Below are 15,914 nucleotides of genomic sequence, written 5' to 3'. Positions count from 1 at the left end.
TGGGGAAATCCCAGAGCTTAGGGCCTAGGCAACTGAAGGCATGGCCACCAATGGTACAGCAATTCAAATTGGGGATGCTCAAGGAACCAGAATAAGGGAAGTGCAGATATTTCAGAGGGTACTGCATGTGGAGGAGATTACAGAGATAGGGAGAGGGGAAGCCACGGAGAGATTTGAAAACAAGGAAGGGAATTTTGAAATCAAAATTTAGTTTGACCGGGAGCCAATGTAGGTCAGCAAGTACAGGGGTGATAGGTGAATGGTACTTGGCATGCGTTAGAACATGAGCAGCAGAATTTTGGATAACCTTAAGTTTACAGAGGGTAGGCTGTGGGAGGCCAGCCAGGAGTGCATTGGAATACATAATCTAAGGCAAGGGCGAAATCAGACAATGTTATGGAGGTGGAAATAAAAGGTCTTTGTGATGGTGCAAATATGTGGTCAGAAGCCCATCTCAGGGCCAAGTCTAACACCAAGGTTGCAAACAGTTTTGTTTGGTCTCAGATAGTTGTCAGAGGGGTGGCATCTGTATGCTAGGGAATGGAGTTTGGTACAGGGACTGAAAACAATGGTTTCAGTCTTCCCACTATTAAATTGGAGAAACTTCTGCTCATCCAGCACTGGATGTCAGAAAAGCAATTTGATAATGAAGAGACAGTGGGGGAGTTGAGAAGGGTGCCATTCGTTACTCCTCAGGCACTGAAGCAGTCCATGTCCTTATGCAGCAAGGCCTGGAAAATATTCAGGCTTGGGCTCATAAGTGGCAAATAACTTTCATGCCACAAAAGTATCAAGCAATGACCATTTTCAAGAAAAAACAATTTAATCATCTCCTCTTGACATTCAACAGCATTATCATTACTAAATCCCCCACAATCGACATCCTGGGAGTTACCATTGACCAAAAACAGAACTGGTCCGACCATATAAACATTGTGGCTACAAGAGTAAGTCAGAGGCTGGGAATTCTACAGTGAGTAACTCACCGCCTGACTCCCCAAAGCCAGGCTACCACCTACATGGTACAAGTCAGGAGTGAGATGGAATATTCTCCACTTGCCTGGATGAGCACAGCTCCAACAACACAAGAAGCTCTACACCATCCAGGAAGCCACATAAGGAAATACACAAAGCAACCCATTTAATCAGCACCTTATTCTGCCAGCTTAAACATTCACTCTTTCCACCACCAATGCACAGCAGCAACTCAAAGGTCCTTCAACAGTACCTTCCAAACCTGCAAACTCTACCAACTGAAGGACAAGGGCAGCAGATACAAAGGAACACCACCACCTGCAGGTTCCACTCCAAGCCACATACCATCTCGACTTGAAACTATATTGCCATTCCCTTCACTGTTGCTGGGTCAAAATCACGGAACTCCCTTCCTAATAGCACTGTGGGTGCACCTGCACCAGAATATCTGCAGCAGCTCAAGAAGGCAGCTCACCACCACCTCCTCAAGGGCAGTTAGAGATGGCAACAAATGCTGTCCTTGGCAGCAATGCTTACAGCCCATGAAAGAATGAAAAGATTGTGGTGATGTAGAGCTTGCTGTCACCAATGTACATGAGAAAACTAGTGCTTGTACTATTGGATGATATCATCAAGAAACAACATAAATGGCAGAAGTAGGGGGCCTTGAAGGAACGTGTAAGAACAAGAAGAAATGCCATTGCAAGTAACACTCTGTTCCATCCTTATCTTTCTAATCATAGCCAATGTGAGAGCAACCCCACCCAGCTGGATAACAGCAGGGGGTTGTTGGAGGAGGGCGATGTGGTCCAATGTGTCAAAGGCTGCGGACAGGTCGAGAAGGAGGAGTGAGAGCCCATCATGGTGAGTCTCTTAGCGTGTAATTTGTTAGCATTACATTAATCTTTTTGTGAGACTCATTTAGATAAATGAAGCAAAAGAGAGGAGGTTTCCAAAATCTTAATATCTTAAAGATAACCAAGTGCTTTAAACAACACAAGGAAAAAGGGATAAAAAGCATTGGAAGGGCTGCTGCAGCAAGAAAACTCAAGTTGCCTTTTTTGGGATTAGTATGGTTCATCTTTGAAGAACTCTTCAGCACACAAAGAACACCTCTTTGTAGTGACTTAGGTGTACTTATGTTTCACAAGTACAGCTGGTGAGGCTCCTGCTAATTGCTCTCTGGAGCATTAAACCCAGGTTCCAGGAAGCAGTGGCATTGCCAAGTCATGTAGGTCTATAATTTTATGGGAGCTGCTTTTAAGAACAAAGACAGGAAACTTATCCAAGTCAGTTACTCTCTCAACATTTAAAGGAAATTTAAGATACACAGAGTGGAAATTGCTGAGTGTTTTCAGGTAAGGCCAAGAACATAGAGGGCTGACTGAAGGCTGAACTAAGGAGTTCCAAGAGAGGGTGGGTGTACAGGGCACAATTTCAAAATTTCCAGATGTTACAAAGCTTGGAAGTATTGTGAAATGTAAGGAGGGTAGTGATACACTTTAAGAGGGCATAGATAAGAGTGGTGGAATGGGCAGATATATGGCACATGAAATTTAATGCAGAGAAGTGACACATTTTGGTGGAATAACGAGGAGAGGTACTATAAAATAAAGGTTGCAATTTGAAAGTGGATGCAGGATCACTGCACAGGATATATGTGCACAAATCACTGAAAGTGGCAAGGTTAGTTGAGAAAGTGGTGAAAAAGGCATACAAGATCCTGGGCTTTATAAATAAAAACATGGAGTACAAAAGCAATGAAGTTACAATGAATCTTTACAAAACACTGGTTCAACCTCAGCTAGAGTATTGTGCCCACTGCACAATAGGAAGGATGCGAAGGCTTTCGGCAGGGAGCAGAATGGTTCCAGGTATGAGGAATTCAGATATATGGTTAGAGAAGCTGGGGGGTGTTCATCCTAGGCAAGGCTGAAAGGAGACTTGATTAGGTGTTCAAAATCATGAAGGGTTTAGACAGAGCAGATAGGGAGAAACTGTTCCCATTGGTGGAAGGTTTGAGAGCCAGGGGCCACGACCATTTCTTTTTGTGCAGCAAGTGCTTAGGATCAAGAATACAGTGCCTGAGTGTGTGGTGGAGACAAATTCAGTCAAGGCTTTCTAAGGGGACTGGATAAGCACCTGAAGAGAAACAATTTGCAGGGCTACAAGGAAATAGTGTGGGGGTAGTGGAGCAGGTGGACTAGCTGAGTTGTTCATTCCAGGCTCTTTCTAGGAACACGACAGGTCAAATGAATGGCCTCCTTCTATGATGAAACCATTCTGTGACCCGATGATTCAATGAGGAAGGGAAACGAGTCTTCATAATTAGTTTTCAGTAAATATACTTAGAAAGTGATGTGGAGGTGCTTCAAGATGCAGAGGGGCATCCAACTCCCCATTCAATGAGAAACAAATGAAACCAAGACACAAACTCTCCTTTTCTGAAACTGGATACATTGGAAGCACAAGTGCAGAAGGAACCTGAGAATGCCATTGATGGGGGCTAAGGAGCAGATAATTGTCTAGGAAATCAAGAATTTTTAGCCAATTCAGCTTTGCTATACAAATTGTTCTACATACCAACGCAAAGGTTAGAAAACACTTTAAAGCTGTTGGCATTTAATACTATAGACCTCTTTAGCGCTGTATCAAATCAGATATTGATTTTTTCTGTCATTGCTGCAGTATAAATCAGCTATTTAGATCACTTAATTGGCCTTCAAATAGAATATTCAATATACAAAAACGGATAGTTAAGTTTGTTCTTGGGTGTCTTTCCAAACAGTCATGATGCTACCTCTAAAATTTAGATTAAAATATCAGCAAAAAAAAAAGTGTTAACTATCACTTTCAACTGCTTCTGCCAGCATTCAATAATTGTTTCTAAAAAGTGTCTTTTGCTGTTTTGAGGTAGGTATGTCGAGATGTGGTGAGGATAGTAATGATGAAAGGATAAAGGATGGAGACTTAAAGCTGTACAGCAAAAAAGTCTATGGCATAATGACAAGCTACAGTAATATTACTTTCCCTATACTTATTGAATAATTGGACCCAGTCATGTACATGCCGAGCAACTATAAACATTTCTTTCCAAATTAGTTTCTATTTCAAACCACATTTGTATCAAAATAAAACAGTTACAACTCCAAATTGTTGATTGTAGAGCTCAGCATTGTCAGTAAATTTAATCAGGATGCATTTACGCACAGATTTACTGTAAGCACAGAATCAGAACGCAACCTGACTTCAGAGCAAAGAAGAGATACCCTGAAGCAGTCTCTCACTATTTGAATTTGATACCCTATGGAGTCCCAAACTCAACTTCTAAGGTGTTCTGAGGGTTCAATGGCTCTGCTGGACACGTCTTAAAACATTTACATTAATTTCTGGTAGCTGAGACCAGCATTTCCTCCCACCCACTCTCTAAATAATTGGCTTTCAGGGGTTCTTGTATGGAGTTCTCCTGCAGATGTTAAGACTTCCAGGAAAACCCATCTAAGATCCCAGACAGTGCCTAGTACACAAAATAAAAAGATAAACATTCCACATTACATACAAGACAACAGAAAGTCACAGGATAGCAAGTCACTAAATACAGAAGTCCAATGGCAGCAAAGACACCTGGGATTGCTACAGGTCCAAGCACCTGAATCTTAAAATCAGTGCTCTGAAAAGGTTGGCCCTGAACTTCCTCAGATTGGCAATCAGCGTCAGATTGCCACTCTACTCCTCATTTGTTTACCTTAATTTGTTTTCCATTCTGTCTCACCCAACCTTCCAACTCAGTCCTGGTGAGATCTGGGTAGGGCACGCATAGGGTCTAGTGTTGAGTATGGCTCTGACAAAGGGAAGGAGGCCACGCCCCCTTTTTTACAGCACTAGCTGCCGTAAACCAGGTAAGTTAAAGGTCAGTTGAAGTTTAAAGGTCCTTGCCCAGCCAGGGGTGAAGGTAGGTGTATAAGCTAAGTGAGTAGGATTTGAAGGGTGTGGGGCTGAACAGCTTGGGGTTGGGAGCTGGGCTGGACCAGGCCTTGGGGGAGGCGGGGGAGACAATCAAGGATGTCGGCGGAGTCCTGTGGGCCTGTACACTCGTTATTCAGAAGTTAGAAGAGGTTTTAATTCTTCTAACTTTGTCAGGTAACCACTGGTGTAACCCAATCGGAATCATTCGAAGTTTGTGATTTAAATCCCATTTTCAGATAGTTCTCAGTGCAGGGCGATTGGGCTTTGCACTTCCAGACAATTGCCGTGCAAACCTTACCTGTGAACTTCCAAGAGAGGGTTCCTAGCACACCTTTGGCGTACTCACGCCAATATGACGCCCTAGAGCTCGGAAGTTTCGGCCCTTTAACTGTTAACAGTACTGTTCAGAGCTCCATCCCTAGCACCACTATTGACAGTTTCAGTCAAGCAACATAAAGAGTACTATGTTTCTGAAAACTGAACTGCAGCTATCAGTCTGAGCTGGAGCCTGAATACTATAAATCCATGAGAAGAAAATCTCACATAAACCAATATAATTTAATGCTGGTCCAATGTACTGCTTGTTTGACACATCATTAATCACCAAATCAACAAACTGTCCCAATTGTAACAGTGACAGACCTATATAACACCAGATGAATTACTAATGGTACAAGTTCAGAAGTCCAGATACAATGAAAATTTGACTAAAAATGCTGGAAAAACTCAGGCTGGGCAGCAACCATGGAGACAACAGACACATTAACATTTCAGTAATTGACCAGTCATCAGAACTGGAAGGTAACACAGATGAACAACTATTTAATAGGATCAGAAGGAGAGGGGAAGAGAAAAAGAAAATAGAAAGAGAGAATAATTTATAAATTGTTCAAAGTGGAAAACAAGAGATGGTTAAATAGCAGAAATGACAATGGTCAACAAAATGGCCAAGGAGAGAGATCAAAGAAGTAAAAACCAGGGACCTACAAATTCAATCTCACCTATTTCATATATATGGTCGTGTAGGCTTGGCAACCATAAATCTTTCCTGACAGCTTATTATGGGTGAGGCGCGCTGACAACATTTCTTATACTGTTTGTTGGCTGTACAAGTGTTTGGGGGATGTTGGGGGAAAGAGAACCAGGCTTCTCTGATGACATTTGAAAAGACAGCTAGCAGTTCTTAAGTGTGACGTTTGAGTGGGCAGCAGACACCAGGGTAATTTTGAAAGTTGACAAATAGCTGCAAGAGGTCCAGAAATGATGGAGCCCTGGTCCAGAAAGTAGATGGGAGAAAGGAGATCTTGATAGTCCACTGCCCTCCAGGCAATACCTATGCCAATGCGAAGAGTTGGTTGAGGAAATTAATGCTCAGAACTTAGCTCCAAGAACCCTGGCTTCAATTTTGGATAAAGGCTTCATGTCTCAGCAAATGTTACCTCTCACCTCAATTATTCTCTCCTCACATCTACAATCACACCACACTCAACACTTCCTTCCCTTGCTTCTCTTTACTTTCTAAAAATCATTGCACCACACTGCATTCTGGCTGCTAATCCTCTGTCTCTCTCTTACCCAAACCTCTCACCTTCCACAAAGCATCTTTGCTATTGTATGACAGGTCCATTCTAAAATCACATCACAAGATTGTTACCAACACACTCCCTTCTTCGTACAGAAGAAAGTCACAGCTAACAGGCAGCAGGAGGCCATGACCATATGAGGCAGAGTTTGCCTGCAAGCCCTTGCCTGGAAGACAATGTGCTGGCCATCATGGGCAGGAGTGAGATGTAGCCATGGCAACTGGCAATGCAGCAGATATCACAGAGTTTAAGTTCTCCTTTTTTTAAACATGAACATTCTTGTTTCTATTTCACTTTGAGGGTCCAGTGTACCAAAGGTGTCTGATGAGTATAGACCAGAAATGGCAGGAGCACTGGGCAGCCTGCCAGCAAGCTTGCGCACAATGGCTCAGATTATGAAAGATTCCAGCTCCAGTCTGTGTTGGGGCTTTGCACCGAATATTCTGTCGCTCTTGTTTGCATCATATGCTGCTTCTACTCACAAATTCTGGGAGTGGTATTCTTTTGTATTGAGAAATATACTAGGGACCATGCGAAGCAATGCAAATGCCATTTACAGCATCTTAGACCAGGGGAAGTCTGCAATGAAAGCAAAGCCTGAGGTGTTCTCATTCTGATCTGTTTCATTCCGTTCATTGGGAATGTGATGTACATGTTCCTCCTGGTATAGACCTATACGAAGCAGCTAAATGAGAGATATTGCTTAACTCAACTGTAGTCTGGAACGAACCCTGGGGTAAAAGTTAAGAATCACAGTAATGTTGATAGCAACAGCAGGATTGTTACATCCAAGTCTGAGGCTCTAGTTGAACTGCTGCAAGTGAAACACAGAGGTGCAATGTGTACAGTGCCCAAGAGGTTGAGGTATGACAAGGTTACCTCAAAAACAGTGTAGTTAAGGCCTCCTGGGTAGTACCTTCCTTGAACACTACCAGCCGTTCTCCCAAGCTACTACTGCTCTCTCTCCTGACTTCTTTGTTACCTCCCCTCATCTTACACCCACAAAGACGGGCCTACCAGTCCATCCAAAGCTGGAATATAACTGTTTTCAAGGTAGGCAAAAACAGTGCAGTACCAGTATAAAAAGTTGCTCTGAAGTGAGAATTCACTGCGGCAATGGAAAACATAGCCAAAAGACCAACCCAGAAGATAACCAGTATCCCAAAAAGGCAAACCAGCCACTAACCTGTACAGAGCTGACCCCTTTAAATTGCACTCCTGCAGGGTCCTTGCTTGCTGTGAGCATCAGGATTAGCCGGGAATTTTTTTTTCAGGTGGCAAGAGGTACACTGGGGAAGAGTAATTTCACAGAAGAGTGCCACAAGAAACAGAATCCTTCTTTTAATATAAGTGAGGATTTTGAATGTTTATTAATCTGCATGTTTCCAAGTTATACCTGACTTTTTGTCATACATTTGGAGCATTCTATTTTCCAGTCCTGCTCAGTACCCTCGCTTTCCATTACTCTGATCACTTGTGTCAGTGTTGCCTTCTACTTTCACCATGATCTAGGATATCTCTTAAATCATGTCTTTCTTTACTTTTACAAAGTCAATTTCTAACTCTTGCCTTTCCAGACTTGATGTTTTCCACTGACATCTATTACACTCCCACTGACTCCCACAAATATCTGGATTAATTTTCTGCCACTCCACTTCCTTCAAACAACTTGCATTTATAGTTGAGGCGTCCTCCATCACCCCCCACTCCTCAACCCCCTCCTATGGAACCACCCCATGCCCACGCAAAAGATGCAACACCTGCCCCTTCACTTCCTCTCTCCTCACCGTCCAAGGACCCAAACACTCCTTTCAAGTGAAGCAGCATTTCACTTGCATTTCCCCCAACTTAGTCTACTGCATTCGTTGCTCCCAATATGGTCTCCCCTACATTGGAGAGACCAAACGTAAACTGGGCGACCGCTTTGCAGAACACCTGCGGTCTGTCCGCAAGAATGACCCAAACCTCCCTGTCGATTGCCATTTTAACACTCCACCCTGCTCTCTTGCCCACATGTCTGTCCTTGGCTTGCTGCATTGTTCCAGTGAAGCCCAACGCAAACTGGAGGAACAACACCTCATTTTCCGACTAGGGACTTGACAGCCTTCCGGACTGAATATTGAATTCAACAATTTTAGGTCGTGAGCTCCCTCCCCCATCCCCAGCCCCTTTCTGTTTCCCCCTTCCTTTTTTTTCCAATAAATTATAAAGATTTTCCTTTTCCCACCTATTTCAATTATAAAAAAATTTTTTAAAAAACCCCACTAGAGCTATACCTTGAGTGCCCTACCATCCATTCTTAATTAGCACATTCATTTAGATAATATCACCAACTTTAACTTTAACACCTATGTGTTCTATTGTACTATTGTCGTTGACATCTTTTGATGATCTGCTTCTATCACTGCTTGTTTGTCCCTACAACCACACCACCCCCCCCCCACATCTCTCTCTCTCTCTCTCTATCTCTCCGCCCCCCACACACACACCTTAAACCAGCTTATATTTCAACTCTTTCTTGGACTCGAACTCAAGTTCTGTCGAAGGATCATGAGGACTCGAAACGTCAACTCTTTTCTTCTCCGCCGATGCTGCCAGACCTGCTGAGTTTTTCCAGGTAATTCTGTTTTTGTTTTGCATTTATAGTGTTTTTTAACATTGTAAAATGTCTCAGGATGCTTCATTGTAGCATTATCAAATCAAATTTGCAAGCACCCAATTCCCTTCTCCCAGCTTCCCAGTCTCTGTCATATCTGCTACTATATCACCATCCACACTTGATGTTTGGAAATTTACTCCGAATTCCTCAGCTGAGGATCCCTCACGACCATCCCATCCCGTGGATGGTCCAGGAGATGCAACACCTGGCCACTAACCTCCTCACCCACCCTGTTTTCTGACAACCTTCCTCAAGATATACACAGTTCAGTTATGTCTCTGCATTAGAGAGGCCAAACACAGATTAACTGACCATTTCACTAACAACACCTTTCTACGTGCATGTTTAACTCCAAGCTCCCTGCCACATACCACAAATTTTATGTCCTACTCCCAGCTCTGGAACCATATAGAAGACTAAAAACAATGAAACTCAAGGGAGCTCTGAAGAAGGGTCATATGGACTTGAAACATTAACTCTGTCTTTCTCTTCAAGATGCTGTCAGACCTGCCAAGTTTTTCCAGCATTTTTTGTTATTGTTTCAGATTTCCAACATCTGCAGTATTTTGCCTTTAAGCTCAAGGAATGCTTTGCAGCTCCTTGGCCTTCAGGCTGACTAATAATTTAGGACCTTATCATTCACTCCCTTTTTCTGAAAAAGTGAGAATAATGTCGGGTGGGTGCATCACTGCTCCAGTGGTTTGGGTGGTTGGGGTGAAGGGGGCAGTAAATAAAGATGATCACTGATGACAGCTCTGCAGTCTGTACTGCAGAGAATCTCCCAAACTCCAAATGACTCTAGTCAGGTTAGCTGACATTTCACTATTTCGTTATTCCAAAATAGACATAGAGAAGTATTACATAAGAATAAGGATAGAATATATGATTTTAAATTGTGGATCAAATTATCTTTGTGCACCTGGCTCCAATTATCCCATATTTTCTCAGCCACTGTGCCTAAATACAACACTTGGTTCTACAGCAGTTAGTTAATCTGCCTTTAAAGACCTGTGTCTAATATTTGCCTCACCCACATTCATGCTGAGATTTGTGAAACATGATTAACTGCAAAACAACTTTATTTGGGGCCATTAGATGAAATTCTTGTCCTCTCATGCATTTTTAAATTCCATTTTGACTGTTCTGCAATCAGACAATGTAACAGCTTGTATGCGCATAGCCAGACAATTGATTATTAAATTTTAAAACATTTTCATTCAACACAGATCCAATCACATTTTCATTGACATAATGTGCATAAAAGCATAATAAAATACATGACTTGTGTGAAGAAACATAAAGTAGTACTTACATGATACCTACATATACTTCAGAATAGTTTCAGCAGAAGAAAATGCAAGCTTGCTCATTTGTTAACCCTCCCACCCCATTAAATAATGAGAACTTCCATTGTTTTACTATTCTGAGAAGAACACAAAGTTGACAGTGGGGTTAGGGTGGGGGTACAATTTTTCTTTGAGCCTTTTCACTCTGCTCGGACACAAGCATGCAGACAGCTTCCATAAGAATCCTGACAACCACTAAGATTTACTTCTTCACCACCTCTCAATTACCACTGTGCTATTAACAAAACAATGCCTAGCTGAGCAATGGCAAGACCAAGATCAAGTTATTTGTCCCTTCACAAACTTTGGTTCTAGCTCTCTACAGCTACCTCTCAGGATTGAATGATAATATGTAACCACACATTTTATTTCAACTAATTTAAGCTTCAAAGTCCTGACATTAGCGAGAGCACCAATTTCCACTCCTATTTCATCCACACTTGCCACCCCCGGAGTCAACTTAAACTCACAAGCTCAATCCCGTGTGAGCTTCATCTCATCCCAAACTTTACCGCTTGCAACATATTGCATATCAAATCCCACCCCACCAATCATTCCTGAGATTGTTGATCTTCACAGGATCCTCATTCCCCAGCAAACAGGTCTAAAAATCCTCAATCACAAATCCCTCCAAGGCCTCACCACCCTCTACTTCCATAACTTCAAGTCTCAAACTGCACCTAAACTCTTTTGACTCTGGTCTGCTATGTGCTCCTGTTCTCCAAGCCTTCCAATTCATTATCAGTTTCTGAACTTACAGCCACCATAAAGCTGCAGTGTGGAATCTTCCAAGCCCTTCTGCTATGCTCCCTCTCTACCCAGCGTCCAGAACCTTCAAAGCACATGTAGCTTCTAAACTATTTTTTTTTCTTCCACTGCTCCTGTGAAGTGATATGGGTGGTGTTGCTGTTAAAACCTTTGTAAAAAAAACAAGTTGATGCTGTTAAAAAGCAGCCAACGTGATACATCAGAAGGAGCAGGACTATAATTCTGTAAATGTATGAGTACACATCAACATCTACAGTGACAAAAACATTCTCGAATCCCTTCAATAAAATAATGTCACAGTTTCTCTCTCAACCTGACCTCAATAAGTCTTGTGCCGAATACATCGTCTATTAATCTCATCCCCTGTAAACAAAATTGCAATCGGAATGAAAACATCTGTTGTTGAACAACATGTGTACTGCATAATGCGAACAAAACGTAATAAGCTTCACCGTGGAACAAAAAGTAGGTTCAACGCTTAAAATTGAATGCGGGAAATGTATCAATAAAGACAACGCAGTTCTTTGAGGAGTACATTCACGAGATGATGAAACAAAATCCAAGAGCAACAAGTTGTCTGGACCAAATAACTGTATGAAAGTGATGAACAAATAGCACAGTTCAGGAGCCAAGGAACGAGACTCGGTTTGGAGTCAACTAGTCACTAGAAAAATGTGGAATCGGATTCGCATTTCAACAACACAGAGACTCACTTTTTAAAAATTGCTTTATTCTACTTATCACTGTAGCGAAACTTCATCTATCCGCCAAAAAGGATTTTTTTTTTAATCCAGCGTTTTTTCTTGCACGAACACTATCAGCTTCAGTAAATCTGTACCTACAAGCTGTTACACTGTCTAATCGCAGGACAGCAAACACGGAATTTAAGAGTGCACAACAGGACAAGAATTTCATCTAAAAATCCCCAAGTGTTTTGCAATTAATCGTGGTTTGCCAATCTCAGCGAGAATGTGGGCAAGATAAATATTAGACGCGGGTCTTTAAAAGCGGATTAACTGACTGTTCTACATGCCGCTACTGACAAGACACCGTTACAGAGCCAGCGGCAAAATGATAGAGAAATCCGCTCAGAAAGAAAAACAACTAACACTTACTTTAGAAAAAACTCACCATCCCCTCTTTAAACACAGTTCAGATGGAGGAGTTGGATGGTGGATACACACTCTTTAGGGAGGAGGGGGAGGATTTTTCCGCTTTTCACTATTTGGCAATTCGAGACACGGAATCCTAACTCTTCCATTTTAGTAGGTGGGGAGGGGGAAAGAGTAGATGAAAATAAAACCGAAAAAAAACAGTAAAAATCAAGAATCTCCGCTCAAAATGGCGCCAGCGCTGCAGGGGAAAGACAGACAGCGGGAGTAAAGCCCCCCGGAGAGACTGGCTCCGTGCGGTAGCACCGCCACCGCTCTCCCACATCCCGTCACCGGCAACCCGTCCTCAAATCTACCGTCAGCCCGATCCCCGCCGGTTACCTGTTCGGAGCCGCTAGCTCTCCTGCCGGTGTTGCTGTTTTGGTTTACCCGCCTGCCCGGGGGGTCGCTCCCTCTCTCGGTGCCGACAGCGGTAAACACACCGCGCGCGCACTCACTCCACACTTGAAATTTCCCTCGAGCGCGCGCTAAACTGATTGAGTTTCCACGGTGGCTGAGGGGGCGGGGCTCAGCGGCTGACAACATCCTCACTGAGGGGGCGGGGCTCAGCGGCAGACATCAACCCCCCACTGAGGGGGCGGGGCTCAGCGTCCGATAGGCTCACTGAGGAGGAGGAGGAGGAGGAGGAAGAAGGGCTTGTTTCAGCGCTAAGCCCCGCCTCCTACCCCCTCATTCATCATCTACCCCCGTCCTTGGACAATCGCATTTGCTACACCGACGTGGGTCCCTGCTTCTTGACGCCAGGATTATTGGTTTCTATTCAAGGCGTTATTAGTCGATTGTAAAGTTGCTCCTTTCTGAGTAGTTTATTTTTCTGTCAATCATCAAATCATCAGGCGTGGGAAAGTGCAGTTTGATTGAGACATTCAGGGAGAGGTGGGAAGCTCCTCACCGTGTGGAGATAGCTCATAGTATGTAACTGGCCTGGGAGGGAAACCAGAAATCAACGCTTATGGTGGTGGGTCCTAAGAAAGTAAAAGCCTGACTGGGAGGTGTTTTAATCCCAGCTCCAAAACTGTCAAAAGCAAAAACAAACCGGTTTAAAGCACCTGGGCGTCAATCTGGGTTGTTGGAATTAATTAGTTGCTTAAATTTACACTTGTTTGCTTCCCGCTCCCCGCAGTTCATTTCCAAAATTCTCTAAATTCATAATTTATTTTCAATTGCTGTTGTCCTGTTATTCCACCAATATTTCTGTTGTTTAGTTTGCCATTTTGTCTAAAATAGTCGTTGTGGTTGGCGACTCCTACCACTTCTGTGGAGAACCTGTAGAGAATTATACTTGTAGTAAAATGTGATTATTAAAAAACGAAAATACAAAAAAAACTTATTTAGAAGAGAAAAACGAAAACATAATCGCCGACAATTAAAATAGTGCCACAAACACTTTTCACTGGTACTAAATTGCAAAGTCATATTTTCCCTGAATCTTATAATGAACTGAATTATGTTGTCTGTACCTAACAATCCAACACTGTAACCGTTTTACATTGACCACGATTTAAACCTTGAACTGGAACGTTAAATATGATTCCTGAAAGAACGCTTCGCTGCTAATTCGTGTTGACAGTCAAGTCTTTGATACCCATGGGCAATGCAGCAAAGCAGGAGACTTGCTTGTCATGTCACAAAGGCCTTTCCAGTGAAAATGAATACAATAATAAAAAAGCATGTTCGACAACCAGCAGAATTTAATTCATACGTTTCGTTGGTTAAATTCTGAGACTGTGACCAATAGCTTGTAACATTAATGAAGTTATTTTCTAGGCTGCCCTCCTGGGCTTTCTCATGATAACAGGTTAACATGACGCAGTTTCAACAACTGGTAATCAAAACAAAAAACAGAAATTGATGAAAATATGAAAGGAATAAGCTACAACAGTGATGGTAAAACGACAAGCATGTTGACTTGGAGTATCTTCCGCACTTCTGCCCAAACATACGTGTAATTTACACGCAAAACAATTAAGGGGGTTAAAAGATCCCGGAAATTTGTGTATAGTCGAGGTTCCACGTGACTACAATTTGCTCCCATATTTTATGTCTATACATCAAACTTTCTGCTTGAACAGTTCTCCCGCCACTAAACTGCAAGTACTTAGTTCTGTTGAAGAGTCATACGGACTCCAAACGTTAATTGTGCTCCTCTTCGCAGATGCTGCCAGAGCTGCTGAGTTTTTCCAAGTATTTTTATTTTTGTTTTGGATTTCCAGCATCCGCAGTTTTTTGCTTTTATGCAAGTACTTCCAGTTGCGCTGCTTGTGAGGGTGGGAGAGAGGTGGCTCAACGTGGCTTAACAGATTTGTAGGTGTGACGGGAAACAATCTTTTTTTGGTCTCTTAATTGCAATATTTTGAGTGTTTTTTAAACTATAACCTCCACACGTAAACCTCTCTGTACTTATGTTTCTTTTCTGTCATATATAAAACTCATTTAAAATTGAACAGCTTCCCCATTTCAATGTACTAACCATGCCGTGCCTGATGTGCTTGAATGATAGTTAAGTGAGTTGAAACTCAAATTTGAAATGTTTCCTGTGTTGAGGGTTGTGACCAACACTAGCTGAATCTTTAACTCAGAAACATATAGATGTTTTCCATGTGCTTTTGTCAGCCGTGGCTCAATTGGTAGCCCTCTTCCCTCAAAGTCGTAAGGCAAGTCCCACTCAAGAATTTGAGCACAAAAATCAATACTGGCACTGCAGTGCTGTGCTGTTGGTGTTGCCTTCTTTTGGGTGAGGCCCCTCTGCCCACTCAGGTGGATGTAAAAGATCCCAGGTCACCATTTCAAGTTAGAGCAAGGGAGTTATTCCTGGTGTCCTGGCCAATATTTACCCCTCAGTCAAAATCCTTAAAAAAAAACAGATTATCTGGTTATTATCACATTGCTGTTTGTGGGAGTTTGCTGTGTGCAAATTGGCTGCTGCATTTCCTTCAGTACACTTCAAAAAGTACTTAATTGGCTTAAAAGTAAAGTACTTTGGGATGTCCAATGGTTGTGAAAACACTATATAAATGCAAGGCTTTTTTTTTAACTTGCTTTTTAAATGTAATTCTATAGATTAAATTAGGGTATTGGCAATTTGTGAAGAAGCATGCAAGAGGACTTAAACAGGTTAGGCCGATAAGGAGATAAACAGGTTAGGATGGTAAGGAAGATGCACTTAGACTGTACCTGCATACTATCTTTCAGCGATTCATGCATGAGGACACCCAGATCCCTCTGCACTGAAGCATCTGAAGTTTCCATTTAAATAATGTTGCCTTTTTATTCTTCCAACCAAAATGGATAACCTTACACTTATCCATGTTAAACTCCATCTGCTAAATTTTGGCCCATTCACCTAACCTGTCTATATCCATATGTAAATTTCTTATTTCTTCATTGCAACTTACTTTCCCACCTATTTTGGTGTCATCTGCAAATTTAGCTATTTGAATATATT

At 42.3% G+C, this 15,914-nt stretch overlaps 1 protein-coding gene across 2 annotated transcripts in view; it reads right to left on the bottom strand.

The window, feature by feature from the left end:
* epb41l2 (erythrocyte membrane protein band 4.1 like 2) overlaps positions 1–12,922 on the bottom strand; it is a 211,487-nt gene extending 198,565 nt beyond the window's left edge. The window contains exon 1 of one of the 2 annotated variants that reach the window (XM_041187700.1): positions 12,791–12,922. The gene's annotated coding sequence lies outside the window, so the exon portion shown is untranslated. Of the gene's footprint in view, positions 1–12,412; positions 12,434–12,790 lie in introns of those variants that run through there. The other variant, XM_041187703.1, reaches the window with a different exon arrangement.
* Between the last annotated feature and the right edge of the window lie 2,992 nt (positions 12,923–15,914).

This window comes from Carcharodon carcharias, chromosome 5, assembly GCF_017639515.1.
Source record: "Carcharodon carcharias isolate sCarCar2 chromosome 5, sCarCar2.pri, whole genome shotgun sequence".
Classification (NCBI taxonomy): domain Eukaryota; kingdom Metazoa; phylum Chordata; class Chondrichthyes; order Lamniformes; family Lamnidae; genus Carcharodon; species Carcharodon carcharias.
This window is presented reverse-complemented; position numbering and strand designations above follow the sequence as displayed.